Genomic DNA, 9431 nt, shown 5'->3' with positions numbered 1-9431 from the left:
GGGGTGAGGATGGTTTTTGAAAACTTGGGAGATTAGTAGGAAAAATGTTTAGCATAAATCCCTCATTAATCTCTCAAGCTAGTTATAATATCATTCGTGTATAGCTCTTTGTTGCAAACACTTGTAAGGTGCAATTGGAAGTCCAACTTTTTTCGAACTCAATATGGTTAGAAATCTAGTTTTCATGGTTTAAGAAGAGGTAGAGATTGTGGTTCAGGTTATGGTTCAAAGTGTTCCTCTCTTTCTATTTCAGATTCTTTTAATTTTGAAGGATATCAAACTCCTTTATGGACGAAAGAAAGAGATAAAGAAGATGACTTTTTTATTTTGCATAGAGAGAAAAAGTGTAACACTCTACTACACCCTAATGTTATCTATTCACGTGCCAAAGAGGCAATGGTGGAGCATACGAATTCGTTTTACATTTTGGATGAAGAGAGAGGTGATTATGGTATGTCAAAGGCCGAAAAGGGATCTTATCAGCCCAACTTTGTTTTTATGGGGAAAATAATTAATAAGAGGAAAACACTTGTGCATGTACGTGTTTCCTCTTTATTCATTATATAGGTCCCACCTTCTAGTCCTCTTATTTGGTAGAGGTGACTATTTAAAGCTCTCAGACTGTATTCAACTTCGGAGAAGGATTTTAGTCCTTGTATATGTATGCCACGTGTCCCCTCAAGAAAGGACAAGAGTTGGGCTTCTCTTAAAGGGACTTGCTCACATTTTTTAAAGGAAGGGAGGATCCTTCAATTACCATCTATGTGTCCCCTTTTTTATTCTTGCAGGGATAAATTTTTAAGAAGCGATGTATTTTCACACAAATCTCAATTCTTTGCAAAAAGCCAACTTTGAGATTTAATGGGAATGGTTCTCTTTCTGGCTTAAAGGTTCCAGAATTGTTAGTTTTAGAAGTATTAGGTGGTTTCCCTTCTGCTTTAGATTAAGAAATTATCATAGAGAAGAAGGTTTTGGTTTCATGTTGGCCAAGGGGATGCAAACCTATTGTAATGAGGAAACTATTTATCTCTCTGCCTTGTGTTTGCACACTAGTCAATACCCCACATATATTGGATATCTTGAATATATATAATCCTAACCCCTTACTTCTCTAGGTATTTCCAAAAATTCTCTAAAGGCACTATGTCATTTGTCTTCTCCGAATCAATAAAAAATAAGTGCAAGTTTTAATGGTCCATCTGATACTGCTCCATCACACATAGTAGTAGATATATCACTTCTATGGTCGATCTCCTAAGCATAAAACAAAATTGATTCTCAATGACTTGACTCTTGATAACACGAAATTATATCACATTTTAAGACTTAATTCAATTAGATTATATTATCATTCACTTTAGTTTATCTCATTTTATCAGATATTATGCAGTATTTCCTTGCTATTTATGTCAGGTATCCATTTTGAAGCAAAAGTGAAAAAGGGAAGAAAAGGAGGTGCAAAAAGGAGAGAAAAGGGACCAAATGCCAAAGCCCAGCCCAAAGCGCACAAGTCACCAACGCTGTGCCTGTGACGGACGTCACAGGGTGCGTGACGAGCGTCACGCAAAACAGCCTTGTGACGGACGTCACACATAGTGTGACGGGCGTCACACAATTCCACTACCTTTTTGGCGCAAGTAACGCCCTCAGAAAGACTGGAAGAAGAACGTTGAGAAGTTGGTCTCCTATATCCACGCCGTGCATGTAGCCACGTTGAAGAATGGGAGAAACGGAAAGCAGTTGCCAACACTATTATAAATAGCCATCTCAAAAACCTAAAGGTCTCTCGGTTTTTCCACGCTCATATTGCCGAAGCTCTGCCAAATTTTCTTTTCACGCTTTTGCTTATTTTTTCTTTTCCAGCATTGTTTATTTTATTTATTTCTTTTGCAAGCTTTACATTCTTTTTCCCTTGCAAATTTACCTTTCCCATTTTAGCTTTTAGATATTTTTCGCATAATAGTTTCTACACCGGAAACTATTGTGCAACTTTATACCGGATTTAACCTTACGTTATATTCCAGTTTTATTTCCTTGATTTAATTTACTGTTTAATTGAAGAATCCAAGAACAAATCCTACCGGCTTGTGGTGGAGTGTTCAAGACTATTGTATTACGCATTCAGGTTCTTTAATCATTATTTAATATTTTGTTTTATTATTTATCAATATTATCTGCCTGGAATGAGTCTGTTTATGCATGATATAAATTCTTATTTATTTAGCATGTCTGGCTAATTAGCCCAGGTATCGGTATGTAAAGTAAGCAGAATAAGGGATCAAGACTGAGTCGGTCTATCTAAACTTAAAATCAAAATCAATCTTTTTACGGTCTCAACTTACAGGTTTAATAACAAGATTTTTTACAAAAGTAAAAGACATAAAGAAGTTAAAACCAATAGAGCGAGAGTTTGAGATTTTAACTGGACAAGTGTAAGTTAGGCATTAATTCTAGATCAGGGCGAGAGCAAGTTTTAGAGTTAATTAAATTCTGACCTTTTCCAAAAAGTATTTTTAAAGATTGAATGTGAGGACGAGAGTTAAGCATTTGGATTTGATTATATAACCTAAGTCAACAGAGCGAGAGTTTGAGATAAGGGTGTTTAAAACGGTCAGTATTTTCTTAAAAGGAGTTTCTGCAACTTTATTGATTTCAAAATATGATTTTTGACTTAATTATAAGTGACAACTACATTAATATAAGATCATGGTTTATTCAACAGAGCGAGAGTTTGAGATAAAACCTTTAACCAATAAAGTTAACCGAAACGATTCATTTTAAAACCAAGAAACCGACAAAGACTTGATTCCCTAGTTTTGACGAACTACATACCGATATCCGTTTTATTAATATTTAATCTAGATCTTAGTTTAGCTCTTAGTTTTTCCCCAAACAATCAAACATTTTCACCTTAGATTTACGTAGTAACCTTAGATAACGGTATATTGATTCATAAGTCCCTGTGGGATCGATATCTTTTAAAACTACGCGATAGAACTGTGCACTTGCAGTTTGTATCCCATTCTCGACTCACACAGTCGAGCGATCAAGTTTTTGGCGCCGTTGCCGGGGACTTCTATTCAATCGATATCGTAACTCTTCCGTTACGCTGTAGAGACTAAGGTTTCTTTTTCTTCTATTCTTTCTTTCGTTGATTTGTATGCCACGCACTCGCTCTCAAGGGGAGCCGCTCTATTTACGAATCAACGATATCGAACTATATCTCCGAGTCTTACGACGAATTCGGGAATATCGTGCTGAAAACAATCTCCCTCCTATAGACCTTCCTGATCTCAAAGATCTTCCTTCTTTAACCGAGATGGCAGAACCAGCTCGTGCTCTTAGAGATTACGCCGCTCCATCGCAAGATGAACCGCATTCAAGTATTGCTCCGCCCGCAATCGAAGCAAACAACTTTGAACTTAAACCTTCGCTGTTGCAAGCTGTGCAACAGAACCAATTCTCTGGAAATCTTACCGAAGATCCAAACCTTCATTTATCCGTATTTGTCCAATACGCTGATACTGTTAAAGCTAATGGTGTCACTTCAGAGGCAATTCGACTTCGTCTTTTTCCTTTCTCATTAAGAGATAGCGCTAGAAGATGGCTTCAATCACTTCCTTCCAACTCAGTCACCACATGGAACGAGTTGAAGAAAGTTTTTCTTGCCCGATATTTCCCGCCAAGCAAAACAGCTATGTTAAGAGCCCAGATAAACGGATTTAAACAGAAAGACAACGAGTCTCTTTTCGAAGCATGGGAAAGATACAAAGACATGATGAGACTTTGCCCACACCATGGTTTGGAAGACTGGTTAGTAATTCACACATTTTATAATGGTCTCTTATACAATACAAGGTTAACAATAGACGCCGCTGCAGGTGGTGCACTAATGAACAAACCTTATGCTGATGCTTACCAGCTTATCGAGAGCATGGCCCAAAACCACTATCAGTGGGGAACCGAACGAACAACGGTGGAAAAACCTCAACCGAAAACTGGCATGTACGAGATAAGTAAGCTTGATCACGTTAATCCAAAAGTGGATGCTTTGGTCCAGAAAATTGAAAGTTTAAATGTATCACCTCCAGCCGCCGTGGTTGCTATAACTCAGAATTGCGAGGTCTGTGGAATCCAAGGCCACACTCCTGCGGAATGTCAACTCTTGACTGGAATCCAAGCAGAGCAAGTAAACTATGCTCAAGGAAGCCCCTATTCGAATACCTATAACCCAAATTGGAAGAACCATCTAAACTTTTCATATAAGAGTAATAATGCTTTATACGCACCTGGACAGTCTCCAAATCAAGCCCCATCTATACCTCCGGGATATCAGAAATCCAATCCTAACAATAATACCCCTAGAAAATCCAACTTGGAAATCATGATGGAAAACTTTATAGCTTCCCAACAACAAACCAACAAAGATTTCTTAAACCAGAACATACACACTGGCGAACAACTTAAACAACTAGCAAGCAAAGTAGATGCCTTGGCTACCCATAACAAAATGCTGGAAACGCAAATATCTCAGGTAGCTCAACAACAAGCACCTACTGCTGCACCAACTGGTACATTCCCTGGACAGCCCCAACCTAATCCGAGAAGCCAAGCTCATGCAATTATATTAAGAAGTGGAAAGGAAGTGGAAGGACCGTCTGACCCAAGGATAGAAAACCAAAACCCTAAGAAATCAACTGAGGAAAGTGAACCTAAGGAAAAGGAAGAGAGTAATAAGGAAACCCTAGAAAAGAAGGAACCTTATGTACCTCCACCACCTTACAAACCACCTATACCCTACCCTCAAAGGCTTGTTAAAACCAAAGATGTAGGCCAATTTAGAAAATTTGTTGATCTCCTTAAACAATTAAACGTTACAATTCCGTTTACCGAAGCTATTACGCAGATGCCCTCATATGCTAAATTCTTAAAAGAAATTCTTTCTAATAAGAGGAAACTTGAGGATAGCGAAACCGTTACACTCCCTGCCGAATGTAGCGCTATAATCCAAAACATGCCCCCTAAACTCAAGGATCCGGGTAGTTTCTCTATACCCTGTCACATAGGAAAATTTGTCATAGACAAAGCCTTATGCGATTTAGGAGCCGGAATTAGCGTTATGCCTTTATCCATATGTAAGAAACTGGAAATGGGAGAATTAAGACCGACCAAAATGTCTGTGCAATTAGCAGATCGTTCCATCAAATATCCTGTAGGAATCCTTGAAAACGTTCCCGTACGCATAGGTCAGTTTTACATTCCCACTGACTTCACAATTATGGACATTAGAGAAGATGATACTACACCTATTATACTAGGAAGACCATTCTTAGCAACTGCCGGTGCAATCATAGACGTAAAACGAGGACGACTCACCTTCGAAGTAGGTGAAGAGAAAATTGAATTCATTCTTTCCCAATTCTTGAAAGCACCTGCAATAGAAGATACATGTTACTTCATGGATATCATCGATGAATGCATAAAAGAAGCAGAGTCAGGAGAAGATAAATCATCAGACTATCTTTTAGAGGACAAATCTAAACAATGCCTAGCAATAACACCGGACCCTACGCAGTGTCTTAACAAACCGACCCCTGATTTGAAAACACTTCCCAAAAATCTGAGATATGAATTCCTAGACTTAGAACTTGAACGACCTGTGATAGTTAATGCCGATCTAGGAAGACTCGAAACAGAAAAACTCCTACATATCTTAAGAAAATACCCAACCGCACTAGGATACCACATAACCGATCTTAAAGGAATAAGCCCTTCTATTTGTATGCACCGCATCATGTTAGAAGAAGACTGTAAAACCTCTAGGGAACACCAGAGAAGACTAAATCCGATCCTAAGTGAGGTAGTAAAGAAAGAAATAACCAAGTTATTGGAAGCAGGTATTATATATCCTATATCTGATAGCAAATGGGTTAGTCCTGTACACGTTGTACCAAAGAAAGGAGGCATAACCGTTATTGAAAACGAAAAAGGAGAAACTATAACTAAACGAATCGAATCGGGATGGAGAATGTGCATTGATTATAGGAAACTAAACAAAGCAACCCGAAAAGATCATTTCCCTTTACCATTCATTGACCAAATGTTAGAACGATTAGCTAAACATTCACATTTCTGTTATCTAGATGGTTATTCAGGCTTCTTTCAAATACCAATTCACCCTGATGACCAAGAAAAGACAACATTCACATGCCCTTTTGGTACCTTCGCTTATAGACGAATGCCGTTTGGTCTGTGTAATGCCCCTGCAACTTTTCAAAGATGCATGATGGCAATATTCGCCGACTTTCTCGAAAACATCATGGAAGTATTTATGGATGACTTTTCTGTATACGGACAAAGTTTCGAAGAATGCCTTGAAAACCTAGAAAGAGTTCTTGAGCGATGTGTAAAAGTAAACTTAGTACTTAATTGGGAAAAGTGCCACTTTATGGTACAAGAAGGAATTGTTTTAGGACACATCATCTCGAACAGAGGAATTGAAGTAGACAAAGCCAAAATAGAGGTAATCGAAAATCTTCAACCCCCAACAACCGTGAGAGAAGTACGAAGCTTTTTAGAACACGCCGGTTTTTACCGACGATTCATCAAAGACTTCTCTAAGATAACTAAACCCTTAACCGGACTGTTGATGAAAGATGCTGAATTCATATTCGACGATAACTGTTTAAAAGCATTTCAAACTCTTAAACAAGCATTGATCTCCGCACCCATTATGCAGACACCAGACTGGAATGAACCATTCGAAATAATGTGCGATGCCAGTGATTATGCTGTAGGTGCTGTTCTAGGACAAAGAAAGGATAAAAAGCTCCACGTTATATATTACGCTAGCAGAACCCTGGATGAAGCACAGATGAATTATGCCACAACCGAGAAAGAACTCCTAGCAGTGGTATTTGCGCTAGATAAATTTCGTTCTTACTTGGTAGGAGCCAAAATAATAGTTTACACCGATCACGCTGCTAATAGGTACCTTTTAACAAAAAAGGATGCTAAACCTAGACTCCTAAGATGGATCTTGTTACTACAAGAATTCGACTTAGAAATCAAGGACAAGAAAGGAACTGACAACGTAGTAGCAGACCACCTCTCTAGACTTGAGAACCTTGAACCGGAAAGAACATCCATTAATGATGATTTCTCGTATGACAAACTCATAGCTACTTTGGAAGAGAACAACTCCGACATGCAAGTAGAAACCACCTTAGCTATATCTGTCACACCATGGTACGCTGATCTAGTCAATTATTTAGCTACCGGAATAGTTCCACCTACTTTATCTTACCAGCAGAAGAAACGATTCTTCCACGACATAAAACACTATTACTGGGATGATCCCTTACTTTTCAAAAGAGGCCCCGATGGTATTTTCCGTCGATGTATACCCGAAGAAGAGGTAGAAAATATAATCCAACACTGTCACTCCGCTCCTTATGGTGGACACACAAGTACATCCAAGACCTGCTCTAAAATCCTACAAGCTGGCTTTTATTGGCCAACTATTTGGAAGGACGTGCATACGGCTATTAAGGAGTGTGACAGATGTCAACGCACGGGAAACATATCTAGACGTGACGAGATGCCACAAAAAGGTATTTTGGAAGTAGAGATTTTTGACGTGTGGGGGATAGACTTCATGGGACCTTTCCCATCCTCTTTCGGTAACAAATACATACTTGTGGCAGTTGACTACGTATCAAAGTGGATCGAAGCTATAGCTTCCCCAACTAATGACACCCGAGTAGTAACTAGACTCTTTAAAAATATAATATTTCCGAGATTTGGCATCCCAAGGATAGTAGTCAGTGATGGTGGATCGCACTTTATATCCAAGGTACTCGAAAAACTACTACTTAAATATGGAGTGAGACATAGGATAGCAACACCTTACCACCCTCAAACCAGTGGACAAGTGGAAGTATCTAACAGAGAAATCAAGCAAATACTAGAAAAAACGGTCGCCACTTCAAGGAAAGATTGGTCATTGAAATTACCAGAAGCTTTATGGGCATACCGAACTGCTTATAAAACTCCCATAGGGACGACCCCATTTAAGCTCATTTATGGAAAATCCTGTCACCTCCCGGTAGAATTAGAACACAAAGCCTATTGGGCTATTAGAAATTTAAATTTGAATTATAAAGCCGCCGGTGAAAAGAGAATCCTTGACATAAACGAATTAGAGGAACTCAGAAGAGACGCCTATGAAAATGCCAAAATCTATAAAGAAAGAACAAAACAATGGCATGACAAGCATATATCAAGGAAAATCTTCAAGCAAGGCGACGCAGTACTTTTATTTAACTCTAGACTAAAGTTATTCCCGGGAAAACTACGATCCAGATGGTCAGGACCTTTTCATATCACTAAAATCTTTCCCAGTGGAGCGGTAGAAATAAAAGGACAATCTACAGAACCGTTCACCGTAAACGGGCAACGTCTGAAACACTATCACTATGCGGAAACCAACGAGGATTCGCAAATTCTACACTTAGACGAAACGCCCCCAGGACTCATAGACTATATTTAACAGTTTCTTTGTCGAGCTTGCGACATTTAAACAAAGCGCTTAGTGGGAGACAACCCACAAATTAATTTGTTATTTTATTATTCTATTATTATCATTTCCCTATTTCTTTCTTAATTATTCTTTTAATTTCTGTTTAGTATTCATTCTTGATTTATTTAAAAAGAAAAAAAAAAAAAAATTTCCTTCTTTCGGCATTTGGCCAAATCCTGACTTAAACTCATGTTTTCTTTTCTCTAGCTAACACTAACCAGATGGGACATTTTGATCGTATGGGTATCAAGTTCAGAGGAATGGCTCAGAAGCAAAAGTTTGAAGAATTAGCCGCTAGAGAGATACTACCTAGTTTATATGCTGATGAATGGGCTATGACTGCCCTTGGACTGAGACATAGTGTCCTGTATCTGCTGAATCAGATAGGATGGGAGACATCCCCTATCCTGAGACATTTCACCACCTACCGGAGACTCACACTAGAATTCCTTAGTTCATTAATCTATCTACCCAGCCATAGAAAAGGAATTAGCAGAGGTTTTATCCAGTTCAGAATGTTCAATATGGAGTTCCAATTTAATATTAGAGACTTTACCAACCTTTTGGGTTTTCCTACCTCCTTTGATACATTCACTGTAAGCCAGGAAGAACTTTTTGAATATAGAGAGCTTGAACACTTTTGGGGTAAGCTGACTGGAAATGATGAGCCCGAAGAACATGAGTTTCTCTCTGGAAGCATACACAACCCAGCCTTCCGCTATTTCCATAAGATCCTGACACACACTTTATTTGGGAAGAAGCCAAATAGTACTTCAGTTTCACGTGATGAACTCTTCATCATATTTTGTGCTTCCCAGAACCGTCCAGTAAACGGTGCTACTTTTATGTT

At 38.6% G+C, this 9431-nt stretch overlaps 1 pseudogene; it reads right to left on the bottom strand.

Moving 5' to 3' along the window:
• Nucleotides 1-3704: 3704 nt before the first annotated feature.
• Nucleotides 3705-3804, bottom strand: LOC127116500 (uncharacterized; annotated as a pseudogene).
• Nucleotides 3805-9431: the final 5627 nt, after the last annotated feature.

The sequence above is a fragment of the Lathyrus oleraceus genome, chromosome 1 (genome assembly GCF_024323335.1).
Source record: "Lathyrus oleraceus cultivar Zhongwan6 chromosome 1, CAAS_Psat_ZW6_1.0, whole genome shotgun sequence".
Taxonomy (NCBI): Eukaryota; Viridiplantae; Streptophyta; class Magnoliopsida; order Fabales; family Fabaceae; genus Lathyrus; species Lathyrus oleraceus.
This window is presented reverse-complemented; position numbering and strand designations above follow the sequence as displayed.